The 22,466-nt window shown below is 54.9% G+C and overlaps 1 protein-coding gene across 2 annotated transcripts in view; it reads left to right on the forward strand.

Annotated features, from left to right (window-relative positions):
• The window catches only part of LOC149361548 (3-alpha-hydroxysteroid sulfotransferase-like), a 29,504-nt gene that overhangs the window by 2,200 nt on the left and 4,838 nt on the right, over window positions 1–22,466 (forward strand). Inside the window, exon 2 of one of the 2 annotated variants that reach the window (XM_089569527.1) lies at window positions 21,942–22,007. The exons of the other annotated variant lie outside the window; for it this stretch is intronic. The gene's annotated coding sequence lies outside the window, so the exon portion shown is untranslated. The remainder of the gene's footprint in view (window positions 1–21,941; window positions 22,008–22,466) is intronic. 2 annotated transcript variants of the gene reach the window in all.

Below are 22,466 nucleotides of genomic sequence, written 5' to 3' on the forward strand. Positions count from 1 at the left end.
TGAATTGCATCGACGTGTCTTTCTTGCTCACGACACGAGCAGCTCTTGCGCGCCTGCACTGGATCTCCAGTGCAGCGTGGGCGAAACATGAAGCCAACCTGCAAGAGCACAGCGACGCACGCTGTCCTAGAATATGAGGAAAGAAGAACCTGCGCAACGATGACACCGTATTTGAAAATTTATTGTCCAATTTTTACAAACGCCACCAGCCCATGTTTGTTCTGCTTTTCCCAATCTTTATTTCTTTCGATCACCGGCTTTGAGGCCGACCTGTAAAAGCACCCGAGCGGTCTGAAGCCACGCCACTTTCACGCTTTTTGGAGATAAGCAAACGGCAACGTGTTTTCCGAGCCCGCATGAGCCGCGGCCAGTAGAAAAAAGTCGCGAAACAGTCAAGTGAGCGCTCCCATTCCGCCGGCTAGACACAAGCGACAGAACAAGGTCAGTAGCCAAATCAAGCTGAGCTCCAGCTATCGTCAGCCACCGCAAACATACATATTGTCTCGGCAACAGCGCGCAGCACTTCGCGACGCTGGCGTCAGTCCAAGCCGCTCCCGGCCACGCTTTCAGTCATTCGTGTTAAGCGTGGTGACGAGCGTACACCCGCATGTAAGATGAGCCGCCGCGTAGGCTCAGTGATTACGGTGCTCGGCTGCCGACCCTAAAGACGTGGGTTCGATACCGGCCGCGGCAGTGGCGTTTCATGGAGGCGTAATGTTAAAGGACCGCGTATATTGTGCGACGTCAGCACGTAAAAGAACTCCAAGTGGTCGAAATTATCAGAAGCCTTCTACTACGGAGTCCCTCATAGCCTACGTCACTTTGGGACGTCAAAACTCATAAACAAGAAACAAGTATGTAAAGTGAATATAATTGCGCGGCTAATGAAGTCCGCCGTTGTGGCACAAAATAAGGCACGCTTAGATGACCAACGTGACAAAGTAGCTATTGGCGCTGAATTTTCTTCAAGGTAGAGAAGTATTGCTTGTGTTTCCATCCGCTAAAATGTTCCTTTATTCACAGCCCACAAAGTGGTATGCTTTCCGTACGTCAGGTGGCAGGACAGTGCTGCACTTCGTAAATTACTGGGCGAAACTACCCACTGGCCACGTCGAACGCTATGAGAACTTTGCAGTCGAGCAACTGCAGGGCATTTATTTTTTAGCGTACCCTAAAAGGCACCGTAAGTAATTTTTTTTTGTCCGTGAGGTGAAGAAACTCGTATCAAATGTTTATTTATTACCAGTGCGTACGGGCCGAGGAATGTTGTTTACTACAGGAAAGTGCACGAGCTGAGAAATCGAATGGTAGACCTTTTTACATATCTGCTGCACGATTACGCGATAGGCGAGCCATTAGTTGGCATCCTTTTTAAACCAGTTTGTGAACGTAGTCAACCAGCTGAGCCAAGACCTGTCTAGTATCGCTCCACCCGCACGGCGGCGCACGATCATGTTTTCTAAAATAAATTTTGTTCTCTGCCGCCGCAGTGGCTCAGTGGTTATGGTGCTCGGCTGCTGACCCGAAAGACGCGGGTTCGATCCGGCCGCGGCGGTTGAATTTCTTTGGAGGAGAAATTCTAGAGGCCCGTGTACTGTGCGATGTCAGTGCACGTTAAAGAACCCCAGGTGGTCGAAATCTCCGGAGCCCTCCACTACGGCGTCTCTCATAGCCTTAGTCGCTTTGGGACGTTAAACCCCATAAACCAAACCAAACCAAATTTTGTTCTCTCTCTATCATCTCTTATACCTGGTCAAATGCTATAGGGGAGTACCTAAAGGTGGAGCAGATATTTAATAAGAGAGTAATTACTCATTGGCATCCACCCGAGCGCAGCCATACGGCTACAAAGGAAAGCTAAACAGCTTCCTCCGAAACTTCGTAGTTAAAGAAAAATTCGTCCTGGTCCGCGGTCCTGGACCAGGACGAATTTTTCTTTAACTACGAAGTTTCGGAGGAAGCTGTTTAGCTTTCCTTTGTAGCCGTATGGCTGCGCTCGGGTGGATGCCAATGAGTAATTACTCTCTTATTACGAGTGTTATACCTATGTCACCCCCACACGAGCAATAGAGGCGAATGGTCAATGCTTTAAGTTTGTTGTCATTAATTTCGGAGCTGTTGCTACACGACTGGATTGGTTGTCATTATATGCTTTACGGTGAAGATAACGTCTGCGAGGCAGTAAAAATTTTGGCATTGTTATAAAGAGTGCTCATTAGCACAAAATCTTGTCAGTGTACCCCAAATCAAATATCACAAACCTTTTGCAGAAGTAGCCGTAAACCCAGGCGTCAGCACACAAGTCGAGACTGCTTGCTGGAAGGGCCGGTAAAAATGCCGCCATTGGCAGCATAAATGTCGAAAAAGTCCCCCATGTGACTGAAAACTATGAATGAAGCAATTTCTACTTCGGTATGAGGTTGTTTGTAATGAAGTTGCAACGCTTTCAGCGTGAGAATCCGGGATCAGAGTGCGCTTTTCTCCGGCGAATGAGTTGTGTCGAACTCAGTCCTGTGCGAACGGCAATGTAATGCCTTTAGGTCTGCTCGTACGGGGCTGTGCCCACACCAATTGTACTTAAAGCATTAAGCATTTAATGCTATTAAAATTGTTAGTGTGGCACGGATATTACTGGAAAGTGCACGAACCGAAGAAAAAAAAGAGGAGAGGCTTCCTATTGATGCACTAAGATTAGACAATGTTCTGGTGGATTTAAATATCGCCACAGCGATCCATCCAACCTGCGACAGGTCAGCGCAATGGCCACTGCACCGCTTTATGAGGGGGGTAAGAGAAGGTTATAAGCGGAGAAGGGCCTGTGTGTGCCTACGCATTGCTGAAGTAGTAGCGTACACCACTCGACGAGGTGATGATCCTCAGTGATTGATCATTGCATCATTACTGGTCTCTGTTGTTTTATAAAAATAGCCCTCAAGACCTCGTTCCCGTATGGATTATGCAAATGGCGTTTACCTCAACCAGCCAGTAATAGCATCTTATCGTGAGTATATCCTTGAGGAAGAAAATATTTAAGCAAAAGCTGTCCTGCAAAAATTGATTTGGTAGCAACCAAGAACAGTCGCCCTTAATACGAATGGCACAACAAATAATGTAAATATATTATTTCCTGCATAAATTGAAGGTGTCATAAACAAGGCGTTTAATGAAGACGGCGTAATTTTCAAGAATGGGTTTTTTGCAGTAAAAATATGGTTTTTGCAGCATAGTATTACCTGTGTTTGCGGATAGCGGAAAGTTGGTGAATTATCCTTAGTAGTAAACTGATTAACTAATTTCTGATAATTAGCTTTATAACCATCACAGCTAGGTAACTGGTTGCGATTAGAGATTTGTAGCATGTTGTTAGTAATCGCCATATTAGTATTTAGAATTTCGAAAGCGGGATTATCCTCGGCCCAGTGGCGTGCCAAACTACAGAAGCTTCCAAAAATCATGCAGGCAAAGCAACGTTTCCAGTCCACGTAAATAGATTAAAAGCGCAAAATTGTGTTGAGCCACAGTGCCAAGGTTGATCATCATCATCAGCCTAACTACGCCCACTGCAGGGCAAAGGCCTCTCCCGTGTCTTTCCAATTAACCCTGTCCTCCAGTTGTGGCAACCGTATCCCCGCAAACTTCTTACTCTCATCCGCCCACCTAACTTTCTGCTGCCCCTGCAACGTTTGCCTTCTCCTGGAGTCCACTCTGTTGCCCTTAACGACCAGCGCTTGTCTTGCCTTCGCATTACATGCCCTGCCCGAGCACACTTCTTCCTCTTGATTTCGGCTAGGATGTCATTAACCAGCGTATTCCGTCACCCACTCCGCCCGCTTCCGATCTCTTAACGTTACATCTAACATTTTTGCGTTTTCTAGGTTCTAGAAATTGATGTGGCTATTACTAATGACCTGCTATAAATTTCTAGCTGCGACTAGGCGCCCAACTCTTATACTTAAAAGGTTAATAAAGTTTAGCTAACCAGCTAACTACTTAAAACCATTCATCAGTTTTCTGGCGTCCGCCAGCACCGGTAATACTATGACGAAAAGGCAAACTCTTTACATCAAAAAACCTAATTTTAAGAATTGCTTAGTCTTCCCTGAGGCACCTAAAATGCCACGCTGTTAAATGGAAGCCGACGGTTTTTACAAGAATAGGTTTTTTGGGCTACTCTTCACTCACTGTACATAATAAAATATTAACCAGATTTACAGCGCTTATACTCTATACGCAGAGTAATATTACATACTTCATGCGTGATATTATGCGGCTTCGTATTGTAAGAAAAAGGATGGAAAGCTGGGCGAGTTTGTACTAATGCATCGTGGAGGGTACAGCGCGAAGACGACGAAGGGCGAAGCAAGAAGGCTACACAGACGAGCGCTGACTCGAAACTAACTTTTTTATTGAGAGGGGCAAACATATATACACAAAAATCACGTGATAAAGCAGAGCAAAGAGCATTGGTCCAGCAAAATCAAGATAAAAAAAATCTCAACTCACCCGACACGTGGCGACGCCCGCTCAAAGGCCCCCTGAAAACCCAAGTGAAAAAGTCAAGAATTGTCTAAAAATGAAACCTCTTTATCAACTAATGCCAATGAAGGCTGGTTCACACACTGTGACTGTTTTTTTCTGACGAAATAAGCTTCCATTATTTCCCTGGTCATTTTATCCCGGTGGCGAAACAAAATTTTAGTTTTTGTGACCAAGGGGCGGCACTGTTTCTGTTTCTTTTTATCGTTCTCTTTCCCACAACCGCGGCAGTGAACTTTAAGATGTGAATATCTGGAGTCTGAAACTGAGTCAAGGTGTTCCCGCAGCTGACCATTAATACAGCGACCGGTTTGACCAATGTAGACTTTTTTGCATGATAGTGGGAGTTCGTAAACTACAGAACATGCGCAATCCACCAACGGTGATCTGTGTGTAACCCGGCATTTGAACGGACTAACTCCTAAAACCTTTTCACTGCGGTTCCTGATGGCACGGAAAAGTCCACTCAACTTATATGGTGCCGAAAAAATATCAACTTCAAATATTCCCGCTACATTTTTCAGATTATATTGCCACGCGCCTAACGCGCCGCGCGGCCTCCGCGCTGAGTCCAAGACGACGACGAAGCGGCGGTGGGCTCTCGTGGCGCGCTGTTCTGTTCTGTGTCGTGGAGGCTGGCTCCATAATTAAAAGAAGGCTCCCGGTCTTGGGTTCTTCCCGACGTCTACCTTCACGGCTCCTCTGGTCGTGACAGGGGTGCTGCGATGGACCACCCCTGTCCATCGTGCCAGCCGGCGGACCCGCGGCCTGCCCCCGAGGCCCTTCCTATTGTCAGCGCGCCTTCAACTACCACTCCACTCATGGCGACGCCACTGCCGCCCTGCCTACGACTGTCCCTGCAGCCAGCCCCACCTATCTCACCCTTCAGACTACACGCATGCCTAAGCCCTTTCACGGCGACCTGTTTGAAGATGCCGAAGACTGGTTGGCTCACTACGAACGGGTCGCGACCTTTAACTGCTGGGACGACGCTACAAAGCTGCGTAACGTTTACTTCAGCCTTGAAGACTCTGCACGAACGTGGTTCGAAAACCATGAGACTACTTTCTCTACGTGGCCGGACTTTCGACGTCGGCTCCTGAGTACGTACGCCAACAACAGCGACCGCCAGGAGAGCGCAGAGCGTGCACTGTCCTCTCGAATTCAGCTTCCCAATGAGGGTGTTGCCATGTACGTCGAGGATGTGAAGCGTCTTTGCAATCGCGCCGATCCGGCCATGCCTGAAGAAAAAAAGCTGCGGCACCTGATGCGCGGCGTAAAAGAACAGCTCTTTTCCGGCCTCGTGCGGAACCCGCCCAACACCGTCGCGGAATTCCTGGCCGACGCCGTGCACATGGAGAAATTGCTGCAGCAAAGATCCCATCAGTACGACCGGCAACTGCGCCAAACGTCGACTCTATCAATGTTGGACCGGTTCGACCACGATCCCAGGACGAATCCGGACTCCCTACGCGAACTCATCCGTTCCGTGGTCCGCGAGGAGCTGCAGCACCTTCAAGCCACCTTTGCCCCTCGCGTCGATTGCGTCACCAGCGTCATCCGCGAGGAAGTCCGACAGGCACTCAGGGCACAAGACGCTGCAGCTGTGCCGGCGCCGCAACCGACCCCATACGATCCCGCGCCGTATCCGACTCCTGTCCAGCCAGTCACGTACGCGGACGTCGTGCGCCGCGCTGCCCCATCTCCTGGGCCTTCGCCTTACACCGCACCATTGGTCGCGGTGCACTCTGCCCAGCCGACTCCTTACTGGGGCGGCTCGGCGCCAGGCACCGCGGAAGACTGACCTCTGGCGCACTCCGGATCAGCGCCCGCTCTGCTACCACTGTGGTGAGGCCGGCCATCTCTACCGGCGGTGCCCCTATCGCGAAATGGGACTACGCGGTTTTTCTGTCGACAGCCCCCGTCCACGCCCTGGAGAGCGCCCTCAAGACATCGCCGAGTATGTCACCCGCCAGCGTAGTTCACCATCTCCTCCGCGCCGCGAGTCGCGATCGCCCTCTCCACGCCGGTCTTCGCCCTCTGGGTCCCGTTTCGCCTCAGGACAACGTGGTTCCTCGAGCCCTCGTCGGGAAAACTAGCTCCGGCGGCCTTTGGAGGCGAGGCCGCCGAACGCCTTCCGACGCAAAGCTTCCACCGCCGCAGCAACTGAATCGCCCCGACGTCGCACGCCGCATCGCTGCACAGTTTTCCCCGACGCGCCTTTCGTATCGCCGCGATGCCGCAACCCCAATCGCCGACCCGCTTCCGCCGCCGCACCGACCCAATCGCCCCGACGCCGAACGCCGCATCGCCGAAGAGTTTCCCCCAACGCGCCGCTTGAATCGCTCCGACAGCGCAACCCCAGTCGCCGACCAGGTTCCGCCGCCGCACCGACTGAATCCTCCACAACAGCCATCGACGGGCCGTGCTGAAGGCAGGGTCTCATTGGATATCCCTGTTCTCGTCGACACAAAGGAGGTCAGCGCGTTGGTTGATACGGGCGCAGATTACTCTATCCTTAGCGGACGGCTTGCGACGGCCCTGAAAAAAGTGACGACACCCTGGGACGGTCCCGACATACGCACGGCAGGCGGACATCTTGTCGCACCACTCGGCATGTGTGCGGCCCGGGTTACGGTTCGAGGCTGCACATTCGTTGCCACTTTTCTCGTTCTCCGCGAATGTTCTCGCGATGTCATCCTTGGCATCGACTTTCTTCGCTAGCACGGTGCGATCATAGACCTCCCGAACCGCTTGGTGACGTTTTCTACCGCAATGGCCACAGAAGAACCTGCGCACCAGGGTTCTCGGTCCGCCCTGCGAGTCGCCGACGATAACGTTACGGTGCCACCACGTGCCAGCATTCTCACGAGAGTTGCCTGCGACGAGCCACATAGGGGACTCCGGGTTGTCGAGCCTAATGTCTCCCTCGTACTCACTAAGGGGGTCGCGGTGGCACGAGGCCTTGGATCCTTTCATGACGGTTGTACAGAGGTCCTTGTCACCAACTTCTCCAATGAACATCGACATCTGTTCCGTGGCACAGCCATCGCTTACGTCGACCATGTTCAGGAGGTGGCCGAATGCTTTGCTTGTGCGGAGGACACACTTGGAGCTGACGCCGAAGCGATCACCAGCGTAGACATAAATCCTGGCCTTCCACCCACTGAAAAGAGGCAACTCCAGGACCTCTTGCGGGAGTTTGGTGCGTGTTTCACGTCGTCGTCCAAAGTGCGCCAAACGTCGATAGTTTGTGGGCGATTCCTCTGCGCGGGGACGCACAGGCAGTCACTCGAGGCAGGACTTTGTACAAAACGGTTAATTCTCACATGGCAGGTCGGTCGTCGTTGAGGCAGCGGGGTCAGGTGTCGGGAGAGCTGGTCCAAGAGAGAGCGCGAGCCTTCCCGGTCGCGCCTTATGAAGGCTTTCTCCTAGCCTCGCTCCCCCCGCCCCACCACTCGAGAAGAAGGGGTCCGAGGCTACCCGCGGTGAGCGGCGCGAGATTTGACCTGCCCGCGAGCAGACCCTACATCTCCCCCCCCCCTCAAACGTCTGTCCCGGGGTCCGCCACTAGGCGTTCGATCACCTCCGGGTCCGGGTCCATAGAGTCGTCGCAGGGGGGAGGGGTGCTCGCCGGGGGGCCGCTCACCGCTAGCTGGATGGGCTCCTCACGAGTCGCCTGGGGGAGCGAGGCGCCTGGCTCCGCTGGGGGCCATGCCGGCAGCGCCCTCCAAAGCTCCTCGGCCGCCGGGGACAGCAGGTCTGGGCGGCTGGACTGGAGGATGCGGAGGGCCGCCTCCTCCGGGCTGCCCCTCTGCAGTGGCGCAGCGGGGGAAGGCGCTGCAGCCGCCAAGCGCTTTTCCGCCGCCTCCCTGCGCGCTCTATGCAGCGCACCGGCCTCGTGGTGGGGCCGGTGCACAACAAGTGTGCCGCAGAGGGAACACAGGCCGGCCCGCTCCTCGTCATTAAACACGGCCGGGGGCTCCAGGTCCCTCTCCTCCAGGGTCAGGCCGCGGAAAGGCAGCGGCACTTCCTGGAGGTCACCGCCGCGAAGGGGCTGCGCCTGGTCCCGCCACCTGGACCGCGCGTAGTAAGAGATGGCCGCTCCGTTGGCGACCGTGGTCCAGGTGGCCACGTGCCGCAGGACCCTGGGCCGCTTGGGTTGCGGCTGCTCGGCGGCCGAAGCGCCGGCCGGGTGCTGAGGGGGGCCCTGCGCCTGGTCGTCACTGGCCCTCTTGCGTTGTCCTGCACCACTGGGAGGTTCTCTCCAGTGGTCAGGCGCGCGGTTAGACTGGCGGTGGGGGCCACCGCGGCCGTGGAATCGGCGCCACTCGCGTGGACCCTGCCGCCGGCCGGGTGGCGCGCCTTGATGGCGGCCACCGTTCGACGGTGGTCTGCCATCCCTTCCGGAGTCCGAGCCCCGGGTGTCGGTCCGCTGGAGCTTCCTAGAAGGCATATTGAGAGGGCGAGAGCATTGCGAGTGATAATTGATCGAGAGACACGGGTGCTACCTGGTCCTCAGGTTGTAGTGTCGGTTGCGAACAGCACCGCTACCTGCTCGTCCTCCCGGGGGTGAGATCGCCGCATCGCGCTGATTTTCCACCGCTTCGCAGCCATCGTCCTTGCGAAGGTGGAAAGCCTTCAAATCAGCGACATGCACCGGACCGGCGGTTTCGCCGTCTGTCAACAACCGCAGCTAGTAGGTGAGCGGCGTAGTCCGTGCCGTAACTTCGTACGGCCCAGCCCACTTGTGCGCTAGCGACGCGGCGAAACCGCGCGCTGCGTTACTAAGTGGGTGCGTTCTCCTGAGTACTAAGTCGCCCGTGTTGAAAACGACGTGACGGCGACCTTTGTTGTACTGATCCGCCTGCTCCATGCGCGCGACATCGAGGTTTTCACGGGCTGCTCGCTGCGCTGCCTCCAGGCGCTCCCGGAGCCTTGCCGCGTACTGCGAAAGCGGAGGGGGCGCAGGCCCCGCCGCGTCGAGTAGGGCATTCTCTAGCGGAAAAGCGATCTCTCTCCCAAAATTCAAGTAAGCGGGTGTAATACCCGCTGACCTGTTCACGGTTGTCCTTGTAGCGAACGCCAGTTCGGACAGCCGCGCGTCCCAATCTCTGTGCTGCTCGGTCGTCGCCACCAGCATGCTCTTCAGATTTCGATTCACCCGCTCGGTTATGTTGCTCTGAGCGTGGTAGGGACTCGTTCTCCTCTGGCGGATTTGAAGCGCCCGACAAGAGTCTACTTACTTGTGAAATACGAAGCATTGTCTGTAATCAGGTCGGAAGGGATACCGAAACGAGTGAAAGTCTCCAACAGTTTTTCCCAAATTCGTTCCGACACAAGCTCCCTAAGGGGGAAAACCTCAACCCACTTCGAATAGTGGTCCGTTATTACCAGGATGAATTGGTTTCCGCGCGCGGACCGAGGGAGGGGTCCCATGATACCGCACGCGACCACTTGCCACGGGTAGTTGCTAACTACCGCCTTCATCATGTCAGCGGGCTTGCCCGCCCTAGGCTTGGCTACCTGGCATACCGGGCAGGTACGGGCGTATCCCAGCACATCCTTTCTCATGCCTGGCCAGGTCGCGACACGGCATAACTTGTCGTAAGTCTTACTGCCGCTGCCATGGCCTGCCAGCGCTGAGTCATGGAAGTACTGCAGGAACCGTTTCCGCAACCTTCTCGGGACCACGACTCGGAAAGGGGATGCTATCGCCTCTTCCTCGTCAAGTTGGGGAATATAGCGGAGCAGCAAGCCATCATCGCCCAGCAGATACGCGTCGTACTTGCCCTCAGCGTTCCCGGTGCAAGCTGCGCTGCCCGCAAGCTCCTTCAGCACCCGCTGGCAAAGACCGTCTGCTTTCTGGGCCTCGATCAGCTCTTCTCTACTGACCGCTACTCCCCAAGACAGATTTCTTTCTGCCTCGCTCCTAGGCAGGCGAGCGGTCGCCGCCACGAGCTGCTGTGTTTCCCTTCTCTCACAGCGCAGTGCGGGACCTTTGTCCGCCTCCTCCTTCGCCAAACCGGGCGCGACACTCCCGTCCGCCCTCTCTTCCTCTCCAACAGCGGTGACGCCGCTTTTTACAAAGCTGGGCTGCGCCTCTGAAGCGCTTCCGCCATCATTCCACGGTGCGCGCGATAAAGCATCGGCCACCTTGTTCGGGCTGCCCCGGCGGTACTCGATTGCGTACGCGTAATGTTGCAACGTCAGCGCCCATCTCGCGAGTCTGCCTGCGGGGTTCTTGAGCCTCTTTAACCAAGACAATGCCTGATGATCTGTCTGCACGGTGAAGACCACTCCGTCTAGGTACATGTCGAACTTCCACAATGCGAACATGATCGCCAGGCATTCTTTTTCGGTCACGGAGTAATTTCGCTCCGCCGATGTGAGCGTGCGACTAGCGAACGCGACAGGGCGCAGTTTGCCCTCGTGTTCCTGTAACAAAACAGCTCCAACACCGTAGTCACTAGCGTCTGTCTGCAAGACAAACTGCTTGTTCAGGTCGGGGAGGCGCAGACTAGCGGTATTCATTATCGCGCGAGCCAAGGCAACAAATGCGTCACTCTGTTCCTTGCCCCAGACCCACTTCGAGCCTTTACGCAACAGCAGGTTCAGCGGCCTTGCAAGCTCCGAACAGCGCGGGATGAATTGCCTGTAGAACGCAACCATCCCCAAAAACCTCTGCAAGCTTTTCACATCCATGGGGCCGGGGTAGTTCAGAATTGCCTGCGGTTTGTCATCATTCGGTCTCAGTGTGCCATCATCCACGACAAAGCCCAAGAGGTTCACTCTCTTCGATGCCAACTGCACTTTCTTTGGATTGATGGTTAGACCGGCACGTCTCATTCTATCGAGAACGGAATCCAGGTGAATGAGGTGCTCCTCGAACGACTGTGAGAATATCACAACGTCGTCGAGGTACGCCATGGCGTAGTTGAACCTTGCATCGCCCAGCACGATGTCCATCAGTCGCATGAACGTGCTCGGGGCGTTAGACAAACCAAACGGGAGTCGAGTAAATTCGAAGAGCCCGCGGTGGCAAGTGAATGCTGTTTTCTCAATGTCACCTTCGGCCACCTCAATCTGCAGGTACCCTCTGCTTGCATCTAGGACTGTGAAGAACCTCGCGTTCCCTAACGCGTACATCACAGCCTCGATCGACTGAAAAGGGTACGCAACCGTAGGCGTCAGTGAGTTGAGCTTACGATAATCAACACACAGCCTGACCGATCCATCTTTCTTCGGCGCTAGAACCACTGGTGACGCCCAGGGACTTTGTGAGGGTCTCACCGCACCGGTGTCAATCATCTCGTCAAGGGCACAGTCGAGAAGCTGCCTCTTATGCGCACTTAACGGCCTCGGGTTACACCTGAAAGGGCGCGTATCACCCGTCTGAATCTCGTGCTGAAGCAGGTCGGTTCTGCCCGGTTTCTCCGTGAAGCAATCCGAAAACGGGAGTAAAGTTTCCGCGAGCCTTCGGCGCTGACTACTGGGTCCTGAGAAAGACGCAATAATCGCTTCTAACGGGCCACCGTCTCTCATCATCTCGAGGGAGCTCCCCTGCCTTTCTGTCGCACAGGTGTGGACACCCACCTTTTGTGCAGGACAGCCGGGCAAGGATGCGCTTTCGAAGGGAATGAGGGGGGCGAGCTGGCTGTAACGATAGCCATTCTCCCCCATGTCGAGCACAATGCCTTCGCTCGAGAGAAAATCCCTTCCCAGAAATACTGGTATCGACAAGCCAGGCAGATAGACGAAGCGATGTCTCCGCTTTGTGCCGTCAAAGCGCATCGTAAGACGCACCGCTCCCTTTGCCTTTGCCGCCCCAGCTGCTAAGCTTAACGGGGTTTCGGCCGGTCTGACACGGATGTTACCTATCCGGCAGGCCTCGTACACCTCGTCACCGACCAGTGACAGCGTTGAGCCCGTGTCTACGAGTGCAGAGTAGCATCGACCCGCTAACTGCACTAGCATAAAAGGGCTTGAGCGCGGATCGACTCCCTGAGCTTTACAGGCGAGCGGGACAAAGGCCTCCCCGTCGCCGGCGCGGGAGTTCTTTTCCTGACTAGCGCCTTGACAACCATGAAATTCTCCCGCTGACGGTGAAAGGCCGGTGCCACCAGACATCACCGCCAGCGTCGGGCGTTTCCCTGCATACGCCTAGCTTGGCACTCGCGTGCCATGTGGCCGGGCTGGTTGCAATTCCAGCAAAGCCGGTCGTTCACCCGCCGCGTGGACGGAGGTCTCCTCGTTCCATGAAGCGGTTGGGGACGACTCTCCCCTTTCTCCGCGCCTTCCTGACGCTCGCTCGGCGCGCGGCCTGTGAGGCCGGCACGACGCCGCTGCTCGAATGCGTACGGGTCCAGCGCGCGAGGGACAACAGGGGGTTCCGCCTGCCTTTCCACGGCCATTACCTCGGCGCGCCGAGCCCTCATCGCGCATTCTCGGCCTCCATCCCATGCGCATCCCGGTTCCAGCGATTCGGCCGGCCTGGGGGGCGGCTGGTAGCGCAGTTCGGCCAGTAAATTCGCCTGCACGGTCTTGGCCTCCTGCGCTAGGGCCTCGAGGTTTGTAAAACCGCGGCCCCGCAGATACGGCTTGAAGCGTGGATGGCACTGCCTGATCACACGCGCAACCTGATCTCGGTCGGTTGCCGTCGGATCTGCCCTCTTGTACTGCTCTTGCATTGCGCGTACGTACTCCAGGAGGCTTTCCTCTGGGTGTTGGGTGCGCAACGCGAGCTCCTCCGGCATCCGGCGCTCATAATCAGGCGGCAAGAACTCGGCGCGGAAGCGGTCTTTGAAGTCCGCCATCGACTGGAAAGTCGGCTGGCAGCGCCTCCATCGCGCCGCGCTCTCGACGAGTGCTACAGGCAGGACCTGCTTTAGCATTACGTCATCTGGGGCGCCCAGAGCCGTCTGCTAGTCCTCGAGTTGTTGTAAAAACTCGTGGACTGATTTCGCGTCCATGTACCCGGAAAAGGAGGGGAGCTCCATATTTATCCGCGGGCGCGATGCTGTCGCCGATGCTACCGATGCTGCGGCCTGGTTGGCGTCAGCCACCGAACCGAGCTGACGGGCCAATGCGGCAAACATCCAAGTCACCTGCCCTATTACGGCCGCCGCGTCGGCCGTCTCACTACCGGCTGCCCCGCCATCCAAAGCCGTGGCTGAAACATCCTTTTTGGGAGGCATAGTTCGCGCTAACTCTCCGGCCGCACCGGCTAACTGCTCATGGCAACAAGAACACTCATATACACAACAATCTATCTACAAATACACGGAAATACACAACAGAAAACGCCCGAAAACTACATAAATAACACAAAACCCCTAACAAATTTACAACACTACACAAGTCGCTACCCCGCGAACATTCCGCCTGACCCGCTCCTTAACCCTATCGGTCCGGCGTGGCCCCGAACAAAGAGGGCCTGCCACGAGTCTGGCTGCACATCCCAAAATCGGCAGAGAAATCGTCCACAAGGTGTTAATTAAAGCCGCACGCTGGGCGCCATTGTTTGTGGGCGATTCCTCTGCGCGGGGACGCACAGGCAGTCACTCGAGGCAGGACTTTGTACAAAACGGTTTATTCTCACATGGCAGGTCGGTCGTCGTTGGGGCAGCGGGGTCAGGTGTCTGGAGAGCTGGTCCAAGAGAGAGCGCGAGCCTTCCCGGTCGCGCCTTATGAAGGCTTTCTCCTAGCCTCGCTCCCCCCGCCCCACCACTCGTGAAGAAGGGGTCCGAGGCTACCCGCGGTGAGCGGCGCGAGATTTGACCTGCCCGCGAGCAGACCCTACAAGTTAAACACCGCATTATCACGCATGAAGGAGCCCGACCCATCCATCAGCAGCCCTATCGTGTGTCCCCTCGTGAGCGAGATGCTATTCAAGCACAGGTCGAAGAGATGCTCACAGACGGCGTAATCCAACCGTCAAGCAGTCCCTGGTCGTCTCCTGTCGTCCTCGTGAAAAAGAAAGACGGGACACTACGGTTCTGCGTCGACTACAGGAAGCTGAACAGTGTGACCAAGAAAGACGTGTACCCGCTCCCGCGTATCGACGACTCCCTCGACCGACTTCGTCAAGCCAAGTACTTCTCTTCGGTCGACCTCAGAAGCGGTTATTGGCAGATAGAAGTTGATGAGAGGGACCGTGAGAAAACCGCCTTAATTACACCGGACGGGCTGTATGAATTTCGCGTCCTCCCATTCGGGCTCTGCTGTGCTCCTGCCACGTTCCAAAGAATGATGGACACCGTTCTCACCGGTTTGAAGTGGCAGACCTGTCTTGTTTATCTTGACGATGCCATCATTTTTTCCGCAACGTTCACGGAACATCTGCACCGCCTCAGGACTGTCCTCAAAGCCGTTCGATCCGCCAACCTCTCCCTCAAACCAGAAAAATGCCATTTTGGGTTCACCGAATTGAAGTTCCTCGGGCACGTCATTAGTGCTGACGGAATCCCCGCTGACCCAGAGAAGCTTGCTGCCGTTGCTGCCTTTCCGGTCCCCTCCCACAAAAAAGCAGTCCGACGTTTTCTGGGCCTGTGCTCCTATTATCGCCGCTTCATTAGAAACTTCGCCCAGCTCGCCAGCCCTCTGACGCTCCTAACTCGTGATGACACGTCATTTTCCTAGGGCAACGAACAACAGACTGCCTTCGACGAGTTACGACGCCTACTCCAATCACCGCCCATCCTGGCACATTTCGACGGAGATGCCGATACGGTCCCCGCACCTCCACCAGTGTCACGACCAGAGGAGCCGTGAAGGTAGACGTCGGGAAGAACCCAAGACCGGGAGCCTTCTTTTAATTATGGAGCCAGCCTCCACGACACAGAACAGAACAGCGCGCCACGAGAGCCCACCGCCGCTTCGTCGTCGTCTTCGACTCAGCGCGGAGGCCGCGCGGCGCGTTAGGCGCGTGGAAATATTGCCACGTATCATTGTAGTGTTTGTTCGTTCACGCTCAAGGCTGCAGGAAAGGGTTGTTATCACTTTTGTTTGTGGCGCGAGAAGCGACCAGACTAATCTCGATTGATCGCAGCCATGAAGGGCTGCATCTAGGTTTTTCTAGATTACTCTAGATGATCTTGTCCTGTTATCTGGAAGTTTCCTTGCCGCCTTTAAATTGAGCGATGCCGCGAGCGGCGGACATTCGTAGATCGACGATTGACGAGCACGCTTGTTGCTTACGCCGCCACCGAGTGATTCAGTTCTTTTGCGGGCGCAAGTCAGCCCTAATAAAGAACTTCGTTTGCAAGTATTTCTGGTGTCTTCCTGACCGCTGGACTGCCGTCACTACAACGTAACATCTGGTGGAGGTGCGGGGTAGCCTTCCATGTTCCGGACACCCCCTACAAGCCGTGACGCCAGCCCTCTGAGTCATCAACCGCAGGACCTGAGTCCAGTCCACCGCGCTAGCCGACGCCTGCAAGGGGACGCACCAGAGTTCGGGAATCTGCCGGACCCTACCCGGAAGCGGAAGCCAGCCGCAACGTCTACCATGAGCTTGCCCCAGACGACGACTCCAATCATTCTTCACCAGCCCCGGGTGCCACCAACCTTCGACGCTTCGCCTGGCGCCGACCCCGAAGAATGGCTGGAGCAGTTCGACCGTGTGGCTATCTTCAACAACTGGGACGATGCCACGAAACTTAGGTACGTCTTCTTCGCCTTGGAGGGACCAGCAAAAGTCTGGTTTGAGAATGAGGAAGCTAACCTCACGAACTGGGAAACCTTCAAGGAGCAGCTTCTAAAGACCTTCACGAACGTCGTGCGAAAGGAGAGAGCCCAGCAGCTGCTACAGTCTCGCATACAACACCCAAACGAGACCGTTGCTGTGTACACTGAGGAAATGAAGCGTCTCTTCCGGCGTGCCGACGCGAGCATGAAGGAAGAAGAGAAGGTGAAGTTGCTCATGCGAGGAGTTAAAGAGCAACTATTTGCCGGCCTCATTCGCAACCCACCGAAAACCGTCGCGGAATTCGTAGAAGAGGCATCCACAATGGAGAAAACTCTTGACGCCCGAGCCCGCCACTATGACCGCCAGCAGCGCTTTTTGTCAGCAAGCTGCATGGACACCGCTAACAACGATTACCTGCGGGAGGTTATACGTGAAGTTGTGCGAGAGGAGCTCCGACGGTTGCTGCCAACGGGAACGCCGCCGCAACTTTCATCTCTCACTGACGTCATCCGGGACGAGGTTCAACAGGCCTTGGGTGTGACGCCGACACCCAAGCAGCCACTGCAGCCCCCAGCCATGACTTACGCCGCAGCTGTGCGCCGCCCTGCCCCTCGACGCCAGGACCCAAGCCCCTATCGCCCTCAGCCAGCTGCGTTGGACCGCCGCCCACTCGCCCCAACCCGCCCGTCCTACGAGCGACGCGCGCAGCCGAGGAAATGCGACGAGTGGAGAACTCCCGACCAGCGCCGCCCACTATGCTTCCACTGTGGCGAAGCCGGTCACGTCCTCCGGCAAGCCCATACAGACGACTGGGCATCCGAGGGTTCTCTTACGACGCTCCACGACCCCGACCCGGGCAGCGACCAGCCGAAATCGAGGAGTTTTTGCGCCGTGAAGAATGCTCACCGCCCAGCCGCCTATCACGTTCGCCGTCGCCTTCGTCTCCGCGCTTTGTATCTCCTAGCCGAGGCTACGCAGTGCGTGGACGCTCCCCCAGCCCCCGAAGGTTAAACTGAATAAAGCAGCCTCTCGAGGTGAGGTTGCTTCCGAGCGCAAGCACAAAGATCCTCCATCGACGAAAACCCAAGTCCATGCCTTAACTACGACGACAACTACGACGACAACTACGACGACAACTACGACGACAACTACGACGACAACTACGACGACAACTACGACGACAACTACGACGACAACTACGACGACAACTACGACGACAACTACGACGACAACTACGACGACAACACCGGCGACAACACCGGCGACAACACCGGCGACAACACCGGCGACAACACCGGCGACAACACCGGCGACAACACCGGCGACAACACCGGCGACAACACCGACGACAACACCGACGACAACACCGACGACAACACCGACGACAACACCGACGACAACACCGACGACAACACCGACGACAACACCGACGACAACACCGACGACAACACCGACGACAACACCGACGACAACACCGACGACAACACCGACGACAACACCGACGACAACACCGACGACAACACCGACGACAACACCGACGACAACACCGACGACAACACCGACGACAGCACCGACGACAGCACCGACGACAGCACCGACGACAACACCGACGACAGCACCGACGACAGCACCGACAACGACGACGACGACGACGCGGCCAGACTTGAAACTTTTACCGCTGCCCAGTGAAGTAACGTCGGAGTACGCCCACCGCAGCCTTACTACTCGACGAAGCCGGACACCGAAGACAACGTACAATACGAGAACGCGAACAAGTGACCTTGAAGTTACGGTCGACGGTCACGCGGTTACTGCCTTGGTCGACACTGGAGCTGACTACTCTGTCATGAGTGGCCCACTCGCTGTCCGACTCAGGAAGGTAACAACAACTTGGGATGGCCCGCTGATCCGCACCGCAGGTGGTAACCTGATTACGCCGTCAGGACGCTGCACCGCGAGAGTTACTGTAAATGGGAGAACCTACGCGACAACCTTCCTGATCCTACAGCAATGCTCGCGAGAAGTGATTTTAGGAATGGACTTCCTGAATGAACATCGGGCGATCATCGACCTTCGATCCAAGACGATCAAGCTTTCCACGGACAAAGCCATATCTGCAGCGACGACAGCGACTCATCGCGTTGCCTTAAACGTCCTTGACGAAGTACTCAGCGTGCCGCCCCGATCAAGTGTCTTCGCCTGCATAGGTACTGGAGACGTCGAAACTGCCGAAGGCGTCGTCGAGGGGAACACCCAGTTACTCCTTGATCGAGGACTCGGCGTCGCAAGGGGAGTCGCCCAAATCCGAAATGGCCAAGCCCAGGTGCTGCTAACCAACTTCACCGAAGAATACCGGCATCTAAACAAAGGTACGACGATCGCTTTCCTCGACGAGCTGGCAGACATCAGAGACATATGTGCCCTACCCGACCAACCCCTAGAACCATCTAACCAAGGCCATCAACCAACGTTTGATATCAACCCGGCATTACCACGGAGCAGACAAGAACAAATGCGCAGTCTTCTTCAAAAGTACAGCGATTGCTTCTCATCAGCATCGAATGTGCGAAGAACCCAGCTTGCCGAGCACCGCATTGTCACAGACGAACACGCCCGACCACTGCGACAGAGCCCCTACCGCGTATCGCCTCTAGAACGCCAAGCTATTCGCAAGCAAGTTGAGGAAATGCTACGTGACGACGTCATCCAGCCATCAAGGAGCCCCTGGGCAGCACCAGTTGTCCTAGTGAAAAAGAAAGAAGAAAGGCGGCACCCTTCGCTTCTGCGTCGATTACCGCCGCCTGAACAGCATTAAGAAGAAGGATGTCTACCCCCTCCCCCGCATCGCCGACACACTGGATCGGCTATGCAACGCTAAGTACTTCTCATCGATGGACCTGAAGAGCGGCTACTGGCAAATTGAAGTCGACGAAAGAGATCGCGAGAAGACTGCGTTCATCAGGCCAGACGGACTCTTCGAGTTCAAGGTGATGCCATTCGCCCTCTGCTCTGCACCAGCGACATTCCAGCGAGTAATGGATACGGTGCTCGCAGGCTTGAAGTGGCAGATTTGCCTCGTCTACTTAGATGACGTTGTTGTCTTCTCCTCAAGCTTTGAAGACCACCTCAGAAGGCTTCGGATAGTGCTGGAAACGATCAAGTCTTCAGGCCTGACACTGAAACCAGAGAAGTGCCACTTCGCCTACGAGGAGCTGCTGTTCCTTGGTCACGTCGTAAGCAAGAATGGAGTTCGCCCAGACCCCCAGAAGACGGCTGCGATCGCAGACTTTCCACAGCCTAATGACAAGAAAGCTATACGCAGATTCCTTGGATTGTGCGCTTATTACCGGCGATTCGTCAAGAACTTTTCGCGCATCGCTGAACCTTTGACCCAACTTACAAAGGCTGACGTGCCTTTTAAATGGGAAAGGCCGCAAGAGGAAGCTTTCAACGAGCTGAAGCGCCGCTTACAGTCCCCTCCTGTGCTCGGGCACTTTGATGAAAACGCCGAAACCGAAGTTCATACCGATGCAAGCAGTGTGGGCTTAGGAGCGGTCCTCGTTCAGAAAAATGGCAGAGAGGAGAAAGTTATCGCGTACGCTAGCCGTTCACTGTCGAAAGCCGAAGCCAACTATTCGACAACCGAGAAAGAATGTCTCGCCATTATTTGGGCCACGTCGAAATTTCGCCCCTACCTGTACGGACGACCATTCAAGGTTGTGAGCGATCACCATGCTCTGTGCTGGCTAGCCAATTTGAAAGATCCCTCCGGCCGCCTTGCCCGTTGGAGCCTGCGTCTTCAAGAATTCGACATAACTGTAGTCTACAAATCTGGCCGCAAGCATTCCGACGCAGACTGCTTGTCGCGAGCCCCCGTCGACGCAGCAAGCGAAGAAGACGACGACGACGCTTTCTTAGGACCGGTAAGCGCCAGCAGTTTCGCGGAGCAGCAGCGCTCGGATCCTGAATTGCAAAGCCTAGTTGATTACCTGAAAGGCAAGACCGCATCGCCTCCCCGAGGGTTCAAGCGCCAACTGTCGTGCTTCGTCGTTCACAATAATGTCCTCCTGAAGAAGAACTTCGCGGCGAACAGGACAGTCCATCTTCTTGTCGTGCCCAAAAATCTCAGGCAAGAAATTATGCAGGCATGTCATGATGAGCCGACTGCAGGACATCTCGGGATTGCTCGCACGTTGCACCGCATCCAGGAGAAGTACTATTGGCCACGGCTAGCTACCGACGTTTCCCATTACGTGAAAACGTGCCGTGAGTGTCAACGACGCAAAACGCCTCCGACTAGACCAGCCGGACTCCTGAACCCCATACCACCGCCAACTAAGCCCTTTCAGCAAATCGGGATGGACCTACTCGGCCCCTTTCCTACTTCATCATCAGGTAACAAGTGGATCATCGTGGCTACCGACTACATGACCCGCTACGCCGAAGCAAAAGCGTTGCCTAGTGGTACCGCAACAGAAGTTGCAAAATTTTTTGTCGAACAAATTCTCCTCCGACACGGCGCACCCGAAGTACTCATCAGACAGAGGAACAGCATTTACAGCGGAACTGATGCAAGCCATTTTAAAGTACAGCCAGACAAGCCATCGGAGGACAACTGCCTATCATCCGCAAACCAACGGACTCACAGAGCGTCTGAACAAGACCATCGCAGACATGCTCTCCATGTACTACATCGACGCCGAACACAAGACGTGGGACTCTATTCTGCCCTACGTGATCTTCGCCTATAATACTGCCACCCAGGAGACAACCAGGTTTACTCCATTCCAGCTGGTATACGGCAGGAAGCCCACAACAACACTCGACGCAATGCTCCCGCACGTTTCCGACGAAGACAACCTCGACGTCGCCGCCTACCTTCATCGCGCCGAGGAAGCCCGAAGACTTGCACGGCTTCGCATTCAAGACGAGCAGCACACCGACGCCCGACGCTACAATCTGCGCCGACGAGACACGCATTACAAGCCAGGTGATCGGGTTTGGATATGGACGCCAGTTCGCCGCCGCGGATTGAGCGAAAAGTTGCTGCGACGCTACTTTGGCCCGTACAGGGTTCTCCGTCGCATCGGTGACCTCGACTATGAAGTCATCCCCGACGGCACGACAGCATCTCAGCGACGCCGCCCACGCCCGGAAGTCGTACATGGCGTACGCCTGAAGCCATATTATGAACGCTAAAGGACTCGAAGTTTCATTCTCCGTGTTTATTTTCATTTTAAGCATCGAGACGATGCTTCTTTGGAAGGGGGGTAATGCCACGTATCATTGTAGTGTTTGTTCGTTCACGCTCAAGGCTGCAGGAAAGGGTTGTTATCACTTTTGTTCGTGGCGCGAGAAGCGACCAGACTAATCTCGATTGATCGCAGCCATGAAGGGCTGCATCTAGGTTTTTCTAGATTACTGTAGATGATCTTGTCCTGTTATCTGGAAGTTTCCTTGCCGCCTTTAAATTGAGCGATGCCGCGAGCGGCGGACATTCGTAGATCGACGATTGACGAGCACGCTTGTTGCTTACGCCGCCACCGAGTGATTCAGTTCTTTTGCGGGCGCAAGTCAGCCCTAATAAAGAGCTTCGTTTGCAAGTATTTCTGGTGTCTTCCTGACCGCTGGACTGCCGTCACTACAACGTGACAATATGCTACTTTGTGTATGTAGGGAATAACCGCCATTTTCTTACATGCCTTGCCCCTCTTAGGTTTGACGAAATCTGTCGTCACCAGCCGCATCAGCTTTTCACACGCTGCCGAAATAACCGAATCAGGTAACCCTGCGGTTTTCAGCCTGCTGACCTGTACCAATACACTCTCTTCGATACAGTGAAAACATGAATTCTGTAAGCTCGAGCAAAGGGCAGACACAGCATTTCCATTTTTTTACACTGTTTTTCATTTTTTGTACATTTTTTGAGCGACCGGAAGAAAAGTGTAATAGAAAAGTGGGTTCATTGGCATTAGTTGATAAAGAGGTTTCATTTTTAAATAATTCTTGACTTTTTCACTTGGGTTTTCAGGGGGCCTTTGAGCGGACGTCGTCACGTGTCGGATGAGTTGAGATTTTTTTTATTTTGTTTTGCTGGACAAACGCTCTTTGCTCTGTTTTCCCACGTGATTCTTGTGTATATATGTTTGCTAATTTCAATAAAAAACTTAGTTTCGAGTCAGCGCTCGTCTGTGTAGTCCTTCGTCTTCTTCGCACTGTACTACCATGATGAATTATTGTA

The sequence above is a fragment of the Amblyomma mixtum genome, chromosome 2 (genome assembly GCF_055824585.1).
Source record: "Amblyomma mixtum isolate Tamu chromosome 2, ASM5582458v1, whole genome shotgun sequence".
Taxonomy (NCBI): domain Eukaryota; kingdom Metazoa; phylum Arthropoda; class Arachnida; order Ixodida; family Ixodidae; genus Amblyomma; species Amblyomma mixtum.